This window comes from Camelus dromedarius, chromosome Y (assembly GCF_036321535.1).
Source record: "Camelus dromedarius isolate mCamDro1 chromosome Y, mCamDro1.pat, whole genome shotgun sequence".
Classification (NCBI taxonomy): domain Eukaryota; kingdom Metazoa; phylum Chordata; class Mammalia; order Artiodactyla; family Camelidae; genus Camelus; species Camelus dromedarius.
Genome location: NC_087473.1, coordinates 18,310,134 through 18,326,229, shown reverse-complemented (window position 1 = coordinate 18,326,229; position 16,096 = coordinate 18,310,134). Strand labels below are relative to the sequence as shown.

At 42.5% G+C, this 16,096-nt stretch overlaps 1 long non-coding RNA gene across 1 annotated transcript in view; it reads right to left on the bottom strand.

The window, feature by feature from the left end:
- LOC135320451 (uncharacterized) overlaps positions 1–15,791 on the bottom strand; it is a 180,542-nt gene extending 164,751 nt beyond the window's left edge. Inside the window, exon 1 of the long non-coding RNA XR_010379603.1 lies at positions 15,710–15,791. This is a non-coding gene — a long non-coding RNA (uncharacterized LOC135320451). The remainder of the gene's footprint in view (positions 1–15,709) is intronic.
- Positions 15,792–16,096: the final 305 nt, after the last annotated feature.

The following is a 16,096-nucleotide window of genomic DNA, read 5'->3' as shown; positions in this document are numbered from 1 at the left end:
TCAGAAGAGACACGCCTAATGGAAGCAGAAAAAAACATTATATAAATCCGAGAGCCAGCAGAGGCGGTGATGTCACGGAACACAAGGATAAATTTTATTACAATAACTCGCAGAGAAAACACCCTTCACAAAGGCTGGTTTCAGTTGCATTCGGCAGTGGAAGAGCGGGCCGTTGCAAGAATGATGGTGACAATGTTTCTTTGAACAATAACCGTTGCTCTTTGAAGACTGAGATAATCCGCCCGCTGCCAGCTGTTCCTCTCCAACAGCTGGGCTCATCTCGTTTCCGAAGAAAAGCCAAAGATAGATCAAAAAATAAATAAATAAATGAATTTTCAGTTAAAAAAAATCTAAATAAAATAATGCCATTTGCAAATATAACAATGCCATTTGCAGCAACATGGATGGACCTGGAGATCATCATTCTAAGTGAAGTGAGCCAGAAAGAGAAACACAAATACCATATGAGATCTCTTATATGTGGAATCTAAAAAAAAAAAAGAAAAAAAGAGGACCCTAATGAACTCAACTACCAAACAGAAACAGAGAATCGCAGACACAGTAAACAATCTCATGGTTACCAGGCAAAGGGGGCGGGAAGGGATAAATGTGGGAGTTTGAGATTTACAAAGGATAACCACTTCAGAAAAATTCTGAAACCAGAGAATGCGTTCTGGGGTGTCATTGACTGTGAACATGTGATATCCTTGTTCATCTAAATGTCACCCTGCTCAAGTAGTCATTACCACCCTGGGAAACTGGGTTGTCAAGGCAATTTTAAATGCTTGAAAATGTTATGCAATAGTGCATGTAATAAACCTTTATTTTTGAGCTTATATATATATATATATATATAAAATTGCAAATAGCACTGTTGATAAATTTTAACTGGGGTGGGGCTTCATTTGACAGCATAGAATTCTCCTCCACTCTGGCTGAAATCATTTCCTCCGCAGGGTACCATTATTCACCCTCGACAAGGTACTAAGAGTTTGCGCATCTTCCTAAGCGATGGAGTCTCCCGTCAGAACGGGGACTGGTCCCCGATCCCAGAGGATTCTCCCCTCACTAAAAAGACTTTGGAAATGGGCCCTGGGTGGTAACCACCGTCAGTGTGATCTCCTTGGCCTTGGGCCATCCATCACCTGCATCAGACAAGGGCCATCAGATAGGGGACGCGGATCAAGAAGAGGAGACGCTGAAGTCCCTCAAGAGAGAGGAATTCGCCACCCAAGAAAATGTCATCTCATGCTTGATCGGGACCTGGATGTGCCTCTGAATTGCACATGACGTATGCTTTACCTGAGAAAGTCTTCCCGGCAAGTAGCAGGTTTCACACTATCGTTCTGGTCACTACAAGAACTTTATGCTCCTATTTATAATGTGATTGTCACCATTACCATCATGGTTATGTCCCAAGCTCCTCCAGGATGGTACAAGGCATTCCTTCAATTTAAAACATTGTCTGTGGTCGAGAATGCTGACCCCCGCCACACACACACACACAAAAATGTCCATATCCAAACCTCCAGAACACGTGCACATTTTATGATCCACAGCAAACAGCCTATTTGGTAGATGTCATTAAGTTAAGGGTCCGAGATGGGGAGGTTACCCAGATGAGTTAAATCTAATCACAGGGTGTTTCAGAGTGGGGGAGTCCGGGTGATCCGACGTGAACAGGACCCAATGCACCACCGCTGGCTTTTGGGGGAAGAATGAGCCACTGGATAAGAAGTGGGGGGCATCCTCTACCTGCTGGAGACAGCCCTTAACAGCCAGCCAGAGAGGATATGGGGCCCCAGCACGGCAAGAAGCTGAATTCTGCCAGCAACCAGGATGATTTAAGATAATGATTATTCCCGTGAAGCAAGAGATAGAAGGAGTTCTTGGAAAAATTCAAAGAGGCAATGTTTTTAAAAGTAGTTACCCTATCTATGACCCAGGAATCCCACTCCTGGGCATATATCCAGAGGGAACCTTAATTCAAACAGACACCTGCACCCCAATGTTCATAGCAGCACTATTTACAATAGCCAAGACATGGAAACAGCCTAAATGTCCACTGACAGATGACTGGATAAAGAAGCTGTGGTCTATTTACACCATGGAATACTACTCAGCCATAAAAAAGAATGAAATAATGCCATTTGCAGCAACATGGATGGACCTGGAGATTGTCATACTAAGAGAAGTAAGCCAGAGAAAGAAAAATACCATAAGATACCACTTCTATGTGGAATCTAAGAAAAATATATAATACAAATGAATTTATGTACAAACCAGAAACAGACTCACAGACATAGAAAACAAACTTACGGTTACCAAAGGGAAGTAGGGGGAAGGATAAATTAGGAGTTTGGGATGAACATATACACACTATTATATATAAAACAGATAAACAACAAGGTCCTACTGTACAGCACAGGGAACTATAGTCAATATTCTGCAATAAACTATAATGGAAAAGAGTATGAAAAAGAATGTATGTATGTGTATGTATGACTGAAACATGATGCTGTACACCAGAAACTGACACCACATTGTAAACGGACTACACCTCAGTAAAAAAAATCAACATATTAAAAAAGAATATATGTGTAAAACTGAATCACTATGCTGTACGCCTGAAACTAACACATCGTAAACCAACAACACTTCAATTAAAATATTAAAAGAAGCAAAAAATAAAAATAAAAAAGGAGGCAATGTTTTGTTTTTAAAAACTTGCCAAAATGAGCAGCCATAACGCGGTAAAATGTCACATATATTTGTTGACACTATTATTTTCTTGTGTCCTGTCGGCCATTAGAGGCAGATCTGCGAATTAGGATGTGACGAGATACTTAGAACCATGCGTCCTCAAGAATGTAAATTAAATCCAAATAGCTCCTGTTTGTTGTTGTTTTTCAATGTCCCAGGAAGGGGGCCACACTGAAAGGGAAGTGGGCGATTGTCATAAATTTACATGCTGTACGTGGGGTTTCCCCTCCAAAGGCGCCCGAAGTCTTGAGGGCGTGAGGTCCTGTGTCTTTGCTTGATTTTACTGAACACAGGTGTCTGCGCGTGTGTGACCACCTCCTTCTAAGGACAGGCTGCCTCGTGTCTGAGATGGGCAAGAAGCCGGCAGGGGTCGAGTCCCTTCTCCTTGCAGGTGAGCCTTTGAACTGGTGAACTTGGCATGGATGCCCTGTTCCAGCCCCGTCAATCCCGCACCCCACTCTGAACGGCTGTGCCAGCGGGGCCGGCCCTCAGCGTGTCAACTACACCCAGAATCAAAGCCCCGCTCAGAGCTCACGCCTAAGCCACCAGCTTTGAGGCAGCTTTTCAGCAGAGGTCCGCATGGCACGGCCCATCTTGCAGTTGCCACGTGCTGTCCCCCTTCGATTTCCACGACGTTTTTATCCCTTTTGTATACACTTCGCTGCGGGGTTAGGAGTGAATGCCGTGCCCACTGAGGGGCAGGGGGCTCGCACTAATTCTGCTCCCCAATCTTATCTGCCTGCCTGGTGACCGGAGTACGGTAGAAACTCAATAAATATTTGATGGAAGAGCGAACGAGAGCCAAATTTAGATGATAGCTTGCACATGGATCATGACACCTGTCCTCACGGGGTACAAATTCACCCAGATGTGCCAGCATCGCTTGGATACAATGTTACCCAGATGTTCCAGCATCGCTTGAGTTAAGGAGGCTGCAGGCTACAAAGTTTTGTAACCAGTTGGAAGAGCCAACAGCCACCAAGACAATGGACCATGGGAATTATTTCTAATTATTTGTAATATATTCTGGACCCCTGTGTGTAGGTCTCCCCTACATGAAAATGTGTGTGAAGTCATCACGGTCTGCATCTGGAGCTGGAGAGGGTAGGATTGGTTCCTCTCACGTGTGCCTGGACAGAGAAATACGAGTTTTTTTCTACTTCTGCAGGATACAGAGTTGCAAATACACACACACAGTGCCACAATGTGTGTGTGTGTGTGTGTGTGTGTATAAAATAAATATTTTTAACATTTCAGATCCTTTATTAAAGTAGCACACATGCCATCCAAAGTGTGCATTTTCTAAGCATACCATGTTTGGATCTTTCTGATTTCCTGCAGGTTTAGGTCATGTCTGCAGAGATACCCTTAAGTGGATGAACAAAACGTTCAGTAACTACTAAAAACACAGTAACAGGGTGGAATGATTTAAATACAATTTAGGCAGACATGGATTATGAAAATACATATATTTTATATACATATATACCCTACAGAATATATCTATTCCTACAGAAATGCCTGAGCTGGGAGGCATGAACCGTGCATAAAGGCAGACAGGGAGGAGACCTTCCTGCAATGGATACGTCACGTTGCAAACCAGCAGAAAAAGCCAACTGATGATCAAAGCAAGTCAAATCAGAAACAGAAGTGGCAACAGCAAAAGCAGGTCCTGCCAACTGGTGTGTCCAAGTGAGCAGAAGAGAAAGACAACGAGGCTTTTACAGGTGGGTAGGGACAGTTCTGGGGGCAGAGGATGATCCGTGTCATAGCAGGGGGGGAGTCGCGATTAAGGATGTAAATCAGCACTCGGTTGGCAAACGCAGGGCACACCCTCACAGACTGCGCATTTTTAGGATTTTGTTTATTGACGATCGCGGTCCCGTGCGTTCTCCTCTTTGTCAAGTTTGCAGGGTCGAGGTTGCTTTTCACAGCTCCGTTACGTGTGGACACCTAACGTGGTGGGGGGGGGGTGTGCAGAGGGGTCAGCACCGTGAGGGTCAACGGCCAAGAGCGCGTGTCTTAACAGAGCCTTTCCCTGGGCGGGTGTAACGCTAGTCACTCCAGCTCAGATCCCTTTGCACCTGAAGGTAAATAATGGCATTAATTAGAAGTTCTGTGTGCAGGCGTCCTGTTTTGGGAGGGAGGTGGTCCTTCTAATTGAGCTCAGTGAAAAGAAAAAAGACTAGAAGTTTCTGGAAAATAATGCGGTTAAGGCTGGGGGCAGTGTCGGCACTGTCCCCAAATTTTGAGTCCGCCCGGTAATTCTATAACGGCTTACTTACTGCAACTGCCTAAGGCTCGGGCCAGACAGAGGCAGAGAGCCTCCTTCTGACTGTGATTGTGACCGAGACAAAAGGAATGCAAGTTGTGTTAGCCCGTTGCCAACCACAGCTCCTCCCACTTTGTGAACAGACGTCATGTGCGTGTTCACGGAAATGGGCAAACACGTCAGTTGCTTTTTACCTCCTGCACCTTCTTTTTTTTATTTATTATTTTATTTATTATTTATTATTATTTATTAATTAGGTTTATTTTTTTCTTTTTTAACTGGGGTACTGGGGGTTGAGCCCAGGACCTCGTGCTTGCTAAGCACACGCTCTACCCCTGAGCTATCTTTAATTTTATTTAAAAAAAATTTTTCAAACTGAAGTAGAGTTGATTCAGAATGCTGTGTTAACTTCGGGTGTACAGCAAGGGGATTCAGTTATACACCTATATATCTATATCTTTTGTTGCAGGTTATTACAAGACATTAAATACAGTTCCCCGTGCTGCACAGTAGGACCTTGCTGTTCGTCTGTTTTACAGACCGACAATTTTGAAAGCAGGAATCTTGGTTTACGCATTTCTCTGGGTTCTGTGCAATTCAAGGACTCCTCCCCACGGAATGCATTTCCCGAAGCGTTCGAATTAGTGTTATTCATGACCCTCTGCACTGAGCACATCGCATTTGGGACACTCTTTAATTGTAAAATAAAGAAAGAGCCTGGCTGGTCATTCATCTGTGACCACACTGCCGAGCGTTTCCGGATCTACATTGTCAGACAGTTGAGTCGAAAGCCTTTCTTTTGGGGCTTCTCCGTGAGGCTCGGCCAGCAGTAGCGAGAGTCCCGGCTCTATACCAGGGAGGCCACGGAAACTTTCTCTGGAACTAAAGGGAACACAATTTCCAAGCAGCGTAGTATTTTGATGTGCAACTTAGGACAAAAAAAAAAAAAAAAGCTTTCTTTTGCTGCACTCAGGGTCTGTTTTCATCAAATAGCTTCTTTCTTTCGCCAAATTTTTATTTTTCTTTGAGCAAGGTTTCCTAAAACAGGGTCCTGCACTGTACGGAAAAGAAAATTGACCTTTGACTTTGAAAAAACCTCAACCTGCACAGAACTTACATTTCTTAACAGACACGTCTCAGGGTTTTCTTTACGTCGGGACACAGGACTGACACCGACTACGTTCAGTTTCCCTGTGAAGTTCCATAAAGGAAATCCTTCCCGTCTTACAAATCTTAGCAATTTTTGCTGGAGGAAGATGCAAGAATTCAACAGTAATCACATGCAACAAGGGTGATATTTAAAAGAAAGATGTGAGGAATCCTGTGGTTATAGCAACCACGGATGCCTGCAACAGAACACTCATCACTGTGTCCCATTTCTCCTTCATCTCATTGATAAGTGGTCTCATTACACAAGAAAACATTCTGTGTTTCGGTGGTGAGGAGGGACGCATTGTAAATTAAAGGGGCTGATTGTAGCTGAACCGGCAAATGAGCGTTATAACCCACAGGTGGCCCCGAACTGTCATTTAAAACAAAAATTATTTTATGCAACTAAATTTAACCTCCCTGGAGTCGCACAGGATACATTCTGCGTTTTCAGGGACACAGTCCTGCTGACAACCACCTCTGTCTTTCGAGCCAGAGATTCAGCCATTCGTTTCTCCTTCACTACGTCTCTCAGAAGCCAGATTTCAGAGGAAAACAAGCCTCATGTTCCCTGAATTTAAAAGGAGTCGCTGAAAAGCACCTGTCAAAGTTCAGTTTGGGTGGAGGGGGTGGCTACCATGCATCACCCAAGCTGTCAGTCACCCCAGACAAGGCTGCACACGTCAGTATGTTGGGTCAGAGTGTTATTAACGCAAATCGAATGCAAAACACTGTAGCAGAAGAGAGATTAAAATCTGCCATCTCCTTTCAAAAATGGGTTTCTTTCATCAGTGGGAGGAAGTCACGTATCCCCACCTTTCAGAATTTCTTTATCCTATCCTGTTGTCTCTCACATTAGCATTTCGCATTCCCAAGGACCCTGAGCGGGATGTCGGCTCCTGTCCCTCCAAAATAATAAAGCTGCTTTGAAACGGTCTTTTTAGAGATTTGCTCAAGTACCTCTTTTTGGGTTTTGTTTTCTTCTTTTTTTTTTTTTTTTTTTGGGTGATTCAGCTTCCAAGCAGCATCCCCAAAACAGACCTTCATTTGATTCATTTGCTGATTTTTCTTGTCCTCCTGGGGTGAGAAGCAAGACTTGAATGGAAAAGGGCGCAAAAAATGTGAAGGAAGCAAGTCACGGTTCCCAGGGTCCCCAGATTCACAGCATCCAAAGGCAAAGCCCCGAGGCTGTCCTGACCAAGGGCTGATGGGAGGACCTGCGGCCGGTGATACAGGTGGTCAGGAGTCTGCAGCGCCGGGGATGGGTTTGCAGCCCAGCTTTTAAAAACTGCTGTCTCTTAACTCAGGAAAACCACCACTGTCTTCCACGGAGCCACATCTCAGGAGCAGGGAAGACTTCTGGGATGAGATACGGAGAAAAGTACTTCAAATTTGCCTGGCTGTCCTGCCCTGTTTCCTCCTCAACCTCCCGTCTGATCAAATTTCCGGCTCTGGTGAGTCGAGACAGCCTCCGTCGGGTGTTCTGGTTTCCTGACTCGTCGCGTGACGTCTACCTGGAGGACCCGGCCGCTGGATTGACAGCAGGTGAGAACGGCCAACAGGTCTACCTGGGGCTCCTCTGCAACCCTGCAATGCACCTGGTAGACGAGACCACAGCGTGACCGTCGGCTTTTCCCTGCGTCACAGCAGGGCAGGCACTGAAGGGAACCCAAAAGTGGGGAGGAGAAACCCAAGGGTGCTTTTCTTCCTCTTGGCTGTGGGCTTTGGTTCCCACAAGCCTGGCTTCCTACAGGATCCCCATCACTCACACTCGGATGCACCATGGTGCCCGTGGAGCACTGTTCCCTGGGGTTCTGTCTGAGCCTCACCTTCACAGACTGTCCTGTCCTCAGTGGCTGTTCTGTGCAGCTGTGTATCACCTCTCTAGTCGGTCCCTTCTGTCAGCCCCCTCTTCTGAAACCCACAGCGAGGTTTCTGTTACCCTAACTGGACGTGGCCCTTCATGCGTACATCTGAAGGTGAGTCACCAGTAGGAGTGACCAGGTGCTTCAAGGAGTCTGGTATGTATGTCAGGAGACTATACATATGTAGTGTATAAATGGCACGTGCAAGTTTATCTAACACATCAATTGCAACTCAGCAATTTTCAAAAACTATTCATAGATTTTTCCAAAGACACACAGATGGCCAACATGCACATGAAAACATGCTCAGCATCACTAATCATCAGGGAAATGCAAGTGAGAACCACAGTCAGATGTCACCTCACACCTGTCAGAATGGCTGGCCCTAAAAAAGAACACAGATAACAAATGGTGGCCAGGATGTGGAGAACAGGGAACCCCAGTACACAGCTGGCAGGAATGTCAACTGGTGAAGCCACTATGGAGAATAGCATGGAGGTGCCTCAAAAAATTAAAAGTAGAGTTAACATACAACTCCACAATCCCACTCTTGGGTATTATCTGGAGAAAACCTGTAATTTGAAAAGATACCTGCTCCCCAGTGTTTACAGCAGCCAAGACATGGAAGCAACCTGTGTCCATCAACAGAGGACTGGATAAAGAAGATACACATATGAAATGTATTTGGGAACTACATTAAAACTTTTAACTGAAAAAGAAAAAATACGTGTGTGTGTGTGTGTACATACATACATACATACATACATACATACAAAGGAATACTATACAGCCATAAAAAAGAGTGAAATAATGCCATTTGCAGCAACATGGATGGACCTGGAGGGCATTATGCTGAGTAAAATAAGTCAGACAGAGAAAGACAAATACGATATGATATCACTTGTAAGTGTAACCTGAAAAAGAAAACCAGTGAGTACAGCCAAATAGAAACAGACTCATAGACACAGAAAACAAGCTAGTGGTGACCAGCAAGGAGCAGGGAGAGGCAAGATGGGGTTCCGGGATTAAGAGCTAAAAACTACTATGTATAAAATAAGTAAGCTACAAGGATACACTGTACAACACAGGGAACACAGCCAATATTTTATAATAACTACAAATGGAGTATAATTTTTAAAAACTGTGAACCACTGTGTTGTACACTTGAAACATAATGTTACAAATCAACTATACCTCAATAAAAATCAATGAAAATAAGAAATGTAAGGGCCAGATTACCAAGCTGAGAATTCACATTTTGAATGTTTTTCAAATATTTCAATGTTGGGCGGACTTACATGCAAATGAATGCAAAAACAATTTCATTCAGATAGTCGAGATTAAATAAAATGAATTTTGAAAAAAAATATTAATAAGTGCAATGCAATAGGTAGGAATCCACATTGGTAAATCTGTCTAGAGTAGCGTGGAAAGCAATTAAATATGAGCTGAATCAAAATAAATACAGACTAGTCATGCTCATCCCATATTTTGGGATAACAAAAAGTAAAAGAACAAAGTTGAAGGACTTTACATAATTTTAAGACTTGACTTTAAAATGAGAGAAAACCATACAGTACGGGGTTTGCAGAGAGAGCTCAGAGGAGGACCCGCCCAGACACGAGCCATTCATTTCCCACAAAGGCACAGAGCCAGCTTCACAGAGAAACTTCTTTCAGACAAGTGCTGATAAACAGCTGGATAATGTTTATGAAGTATCTACGGTTTGGGGATGGAAACAGGGAACACCAATAGCCGAAAACGTTTGAGACATTCTGAAGCCCAAACCACTGCTCCTTTCCTTAGCTGAGAATTTGGCTGTTGGTGCCAGTGGTGGCGGTGCTGAAGGCAAGAAAATATATATAAGTGCCTCACAAGGTGGGAAGAAATTATGCACATTAACATCTGGGCAGCGTCAAATTTTATTTATATATAATATGTAAAAGCACTTGGTATATACCTTCACCCAGAAGTACTCACCAACGTGAGTCTATGAATTATGACACCACCGACCTGAATTCCTTGTGCGCCCTTGAAAGTTACACATTTTCTTTGCATCTGTGTCTTTAAATAATGTTGACTATAACGCATATATTTAAAAGGACAGAGAATCTTGTAACGAAAATGCAGTTTAACTACACAGTCTGCTAATTTGCAACCTTTGCTCGGGTTGCATACATCACCGTTCATTCCTGCATTTTAATGATACTCAATATAGGGGTTTTGGCTGCAGGAACAAAGGACCTCATCGCACATTTTCCCTGGTTTATTCTATATATCCAGCCAAAGACATTCCAAAAGGGTAAAATATCTATATGAACAAGTGATATGTCATAAGAGCGTGTCTTGGATTATTTCCTAAGAATCGATTGCGTTATGTTACAGGTGCTGGTCCTCAACCATGAAGACCCAGAAGCCTGAGTCTATAAATGCACGGTGAACACAGCCATCAAACAGAGGCAGGAGCTTCAAAACAACCCAGGACCAAGACTGATAAAGACTAGAAGACAGAAATATCTATTTACAACGTGCGCCTCTCACTGCAAATGGAATATTAAAGGAAAACCTAAAAGTATGGCATTCTCCATCAGCAGACAGACTCACGTGGCACCTGAAATGCTAACTTGATTTGTTTTCCCATGAACACAGACTTAGTGATGTGGGCTCAACTGCCTTACGAGACCAGATGTAGACCACCTCCCAGACACTCACAATGCTTTGTAAACGGAACTCATGTATGAAATGGTTACTGTTGGCGGATTCTGTTTCTATGTCTATTTTTAGCTAAGCAGCAGGGGTGTTCCTACTGAGGGACACAGAATATCTTTAGTTACACATTGAAATGGGATCGGCCAGCACTTCTTTAAAGGAGAACTCCTATTCCTTCTTGATTTCAAAGTCTTATTTCTGGAGGACTTTTTTCTTTTTCTTTTTTTTTTTTTTTTCATCTCACTTTCCTAACTACTTGTGGGAAAATCTCACCCCTGAATCCACGGACCAGCTCCAGATTGCATAATGACCTCCCGCCCCGTCAACTCCCTTTTAGGTGGATATGTTTCCGTTCATTTCCCGTCCTGAATAGCTGGGTCCCTTTGCTGCACTCTGTTAAAGCCCTGACACGTTTTAGTTGCCTGCGGGATAATTCTCATATTCATTCGTACTTAGGGAGTTGTTCCGCTATTTACGACCCTTCTGGAGGTGAGACATGATAAAAGTGGACGTCATCATCACTGTGAGGGTGATCTTCCCATTCCACTCAGGAAAGGCTGGTGGTATTCTGACTCTGCAATCAGCCCCTCTAACCTTCTCTCCAAATACAAAGGCAACTGTCCATCACAGAATCCAAGTCAGTTCACCCCCAGGCGCAAAATTACTCTGATATTCAACTTCATTAACAGAATGGAAGCCTGTCCTGTATCACTGCATCTGTAAGAGTACAGGACGTTCATCTAAGGTGCAAATATTCAATGAGTGCATGGTGGGGAAAGGTTCAATTTCGTTGTCTGCTTCTCCTACGTCTAGGAGACAAGAGGACAAAATAATCTAACCAGGGGGTGGGGAGGAGGGGGTTGAATTACACTTGAATGACTCCTCTCAGTCCTGCTAGAGCAAGGAGGGCAGACGTCCATGTGTGAGAAGTAAGTGAGCTTTATGAGATGCTGGTGAGATCCAGTCCACGTTGCTGTCACCTGGGCCGACCACTAGGACCAAGGAAATACGTCTTCCTAGAAGGAGCTATCCTTTAGAAGGAACAGGGATGGAAGAAAACGTAAAGGATGCTGTCTTTGATCAAGACCTGCTCTCAGAGGAGAACCAGGGCATCGCTCCCAGGAAAGGTCTCTTACTGGTGATCCAGCTGCAAGACCTGAGGGTTGGGGGAGAGCTATTTTGAGAAGAGTTTTTGGTCGATGCACAAGGGTCTGTATTCGGGTCCTGGAATCGAGGTGTGCCGAATCGGCGTTTGTGCGTCCTGAAGTAGCAACTAACCCAGAACCTACTGATCGGTCCAGATTGAGTGTTCAACCTACTGTGGCCCAGAGACAACTGCTCAGAGCATGAATCAAAATCCACTTGACTCTCCCTTCATCTTTTGAAAGAATAAAGACCCACCTTTTCTATTCCTTCCTTCCTTCCTTCCTCCTTCCTTCCTTCCTCCCTCCCTCCCTCCCTTCCTTCAATAGACTGTTTTTTTTAGGAGCAGTGTTAGGTTCACAGGAAAACCGAGAGGAAGGTATAGAGATTTCCCATGTGCCCGTCTGCCCGCGCACACGCACAGCCTCCCTGCTACCAGCATCGCCCTCTGCAGATGGTCCATTTGTTACAGCGGATGACCCTAAAGACCCACGTGGTCACGACCCAAGGTCCACAGTTTACATTAGGGTTTGCTGTTAACGTGGTGGATTTTATGGGTTTGGACAAAGGGATAGCAACACGAATTCACCACCGGGGCATCAGGCAGAACTTTTCTTTAGAAGCATGAAGAATTGTTTTAGAGACGATTGAAGAGGAAAATATAAAGCACTCGGCTAAGAGGTCTCAAGAAATTGAACAGAAAAAGAGAGTTCTGTTTTTTTTTTTTCAATGACGGTGAGCCAATGCATGCACGTTAAATAGGTCATTACAGAAAACAACAGAAAACCCAAACCAACCAAACAAAAAAACTCAATCATGTTTATAGTTCCTCCATCAATTTGAGAGCATTTAAAATAATGTCATTAAAATTACCCCAATTTGTGTTTTATCTCTAATTTCATCATTTGTTTAAAATGGTGCCAACTCCCTGTTGATCAAACTTTTCAGAATTATGTAACAATCTATCTTTTCTTCCCTTGCATTTTTCTAACATCGATTTAGTCAGTTGCTAGACATTAAGTACTTCTTACCACCCAAAAAATAATAACATCTGTTATTTATATTCTTATGATCTAGCCTGGTTTGCAGTAGTCAGTTTATGCTCAGATTCCTGCCTTTCAATCATGACTGCTATTGAGATTGAAATAAAGGAAGGGTTAAACTTGCTGACGTGGGCATCTGCCCAAAATACCAAGAGAATTTCATCAATGTAGGAATTTTCCCACCCAGGGCTGTAAGGTTCAAAACTTAATCCAATCTGTGACCTGTGGATGGCTTGACTCCAAGATGCTAACCAATTCTCCCTCTGCAGTATCTTTAAGAAACCCAATCAGAGGGCAAAATTCCTAAAAGAGACAAAAATAGCAGAGGTGCTCTGGCAGCTGGGACTTCACCAGCACATCTTGCTTTGTTAGAGTCTAGGTGGTTGGATAAGTACAGAAGCAGATTGTGGTGGATTAAAAAGACATCATTCAGGAGAGTGCAGCACACAGCCATCCACAATGAAATATACCAAAAATCATTTTTTTCTTGCTAAAAATGGGTCCCCTTTCATTTATTTTAATGTTTCTTTTGGGAGTAAATATCCCTCTTGTTTGTTTATATATGTTACCGTCAGAGATCCAGCTAAATGTTCTGCTTGTTTTGAGACCTAGGGATTTCTGATGCACTGAAATGAATTTACAGTTAATTTATTTCAGTTTGTGTTGACTGCATACCCTTCAAATGAGTTCATGTTTACCTTAGAATTAGCTTACTATTTAATTAGTCTTCGAATTACAATTAGACTAATTAGAATTAGTCACAGTCTTAGCATTTTACAAAATGCAGATGATGACTGTTTTCAAAGGACGACTGGGTTGGGTCAGTCCTCAGCTCAGAAGCGGCCGCGGTGGAGTACGTGGTCTCACAGAATCTACCACCGGACTGAACGGCCTTCGGTAAGCCTGGGGTCTTATCAAAGGAGTTCAGCTTTCTCAATCTTTAGAGAACTTGCTTCTGAATCTGTGACCGATCTAGCTATGCATAGATTCTTTCCCTTGTTAAGTTTACTTATAATTCACTTGCCATCATTTCTACGATAGAGAATAACAAGATAATGGTTCAAAATTTCAATTTATATATGCACATATGTAAACATATTAATGAACATATACATCTGTTAACATACTTAAACTAGTAACATGTTATGTTTATGTAGAATATGTCTATATATTACATGTTATATTTATAGCAAAAAATGTTTATATGTAACAATGTTTACATACCAAAGTGTTACATGTAGACATATTTATAGATACATAAACATGTTTATATATAACAATGTTTATATAAGTGTTACATATAGAAATATATTTATAGATATATAAACATATTTATATACAATGTTTATAATTATATACAATGTTACAATAGATATATTTATAAACAGGTATATAAAAAGTTTACATATATAAAGTGTCATATAAAGATACGTTATATATAACAATGTTTACATATTATATAAAGTATTATATATAGATAATATATTTAGATATATGAACATTTATATACAATGTTTATATAAAATGTTACATATATATTTATAAACATGTATATAAAAAGCTTACATAGTTTTAAAGATGTTATATATAACAATGTTTACATGTTATATAAAGTATTATATATAGATAATATATAGATATAAACATGTTTATCTATAACAATGTTTACATAAGTTATATATAGATGTTATATTTATAGATATATACATGTTTATATACAATGTTTATAACTATATAAAATGTTACAGATATATTTATAAACATGTATACAAAAAGTTTACATATATAAAGTGTTATATAAAGATATGTTATAGATATATAAACATGTTTATAAATAACGTTTATATATGTTAAATGCTAGGTAGATATATATTTATAGATATAATGGCATGTTAATAGCTTAGGTTTATATTAAGGTACATAATATATATTTAAATTAAAAAACAACCTCAGATTCTCATTAAGATGATGAAAAAGTGAAAAACAGGGCTTCACATTTTTGCATTCCACATCTCAGTGCATTTGAAGATTTTCTTTTCCAAAATGAATTATTGAATCCCAAATAAACTGTTTAAAGGCTGGAAAATGGAGTCTCGGCTCAGAGGCGCCGGTCCGTCCCCAGCGTCCATTCGTTTTCCATTTCAATCTAGCAGCTTGTTTAGCTTTATTAACTCTGAAACGGCTGCAGCAAATGAAACGTAATTCTGCCACAAGTAACTAAGAAACAAGCCGATCCTTTCCACACCGAGAACCATCTGCTCATCTGAGGGACTGATTAATGAAATTCTGATGGCCGCCTTTTCACGACCATTAAAAACAAATTTTATTTCAGCCTCCAATTCCCCACCGTCTCAGAGGTAAACGCCGCAGAAACCAACTCGGTAAAACAAATAAAAATAAACATTTCGGAAAAAAAAAAAGGACAGGACAGAAGGGACTTAGCACACAGCATCCTTGAGGCACTAGGAAGAGGTCTGGTCACCAATTCCAATGAGGGTGGGGAGGGTACAAAGGTGGGCTGCGGGGGAGGGGGGTCCTCACCACCAACCAGCTCCCTCAGCTCTGACACTTTCTACCTGGACGAGCACCGGACCCCACACGGCTGCCCCCTTCCCCCACTACGATTCAGATGCCAATCAGTAGTTCAAGTTGCGACCTGTGCTTTTGACCCACTGGTCCCAAGGACCTCCCCTCCCACCGTCCCCCAACAGAGCAGCTCCTGGAACTCAGAGAAACAGTTCAGGACCCAAAGCGATAAAACTCACCGTTTTGCAAACAAAGATGCTCAGGGAAGCCTCAGGGAAGCAGTGCAGGCTTCCCGGTCCTCCCCCAGGCACCAGGCGTCCACCAACCCGGAAGCTCTCCGAACCCTGACCTCCTGGGTTTTATAAGCTTTCATTTCCCAGGTGTGCCTGATCCCATCATTGGCCACGGGGGACAGAATCCACCTGCAGCCTCTCCCCGCCCCGGAGGTCCAGGGATGGGGTTGAAAGTTCCAACCCTCTAGCCTCCGGGTTGGGTCCCCTGGCGACCAGCCCCTCTCCTTAGGTGAAGAGGGGGCAATGCAAACACCACTCCATTAACGTAACAAATGGCACCGTAATTGCTCTGATCACAGGAAATTCCCAGCGGTTTAGGAGGGGGCTCTCTGC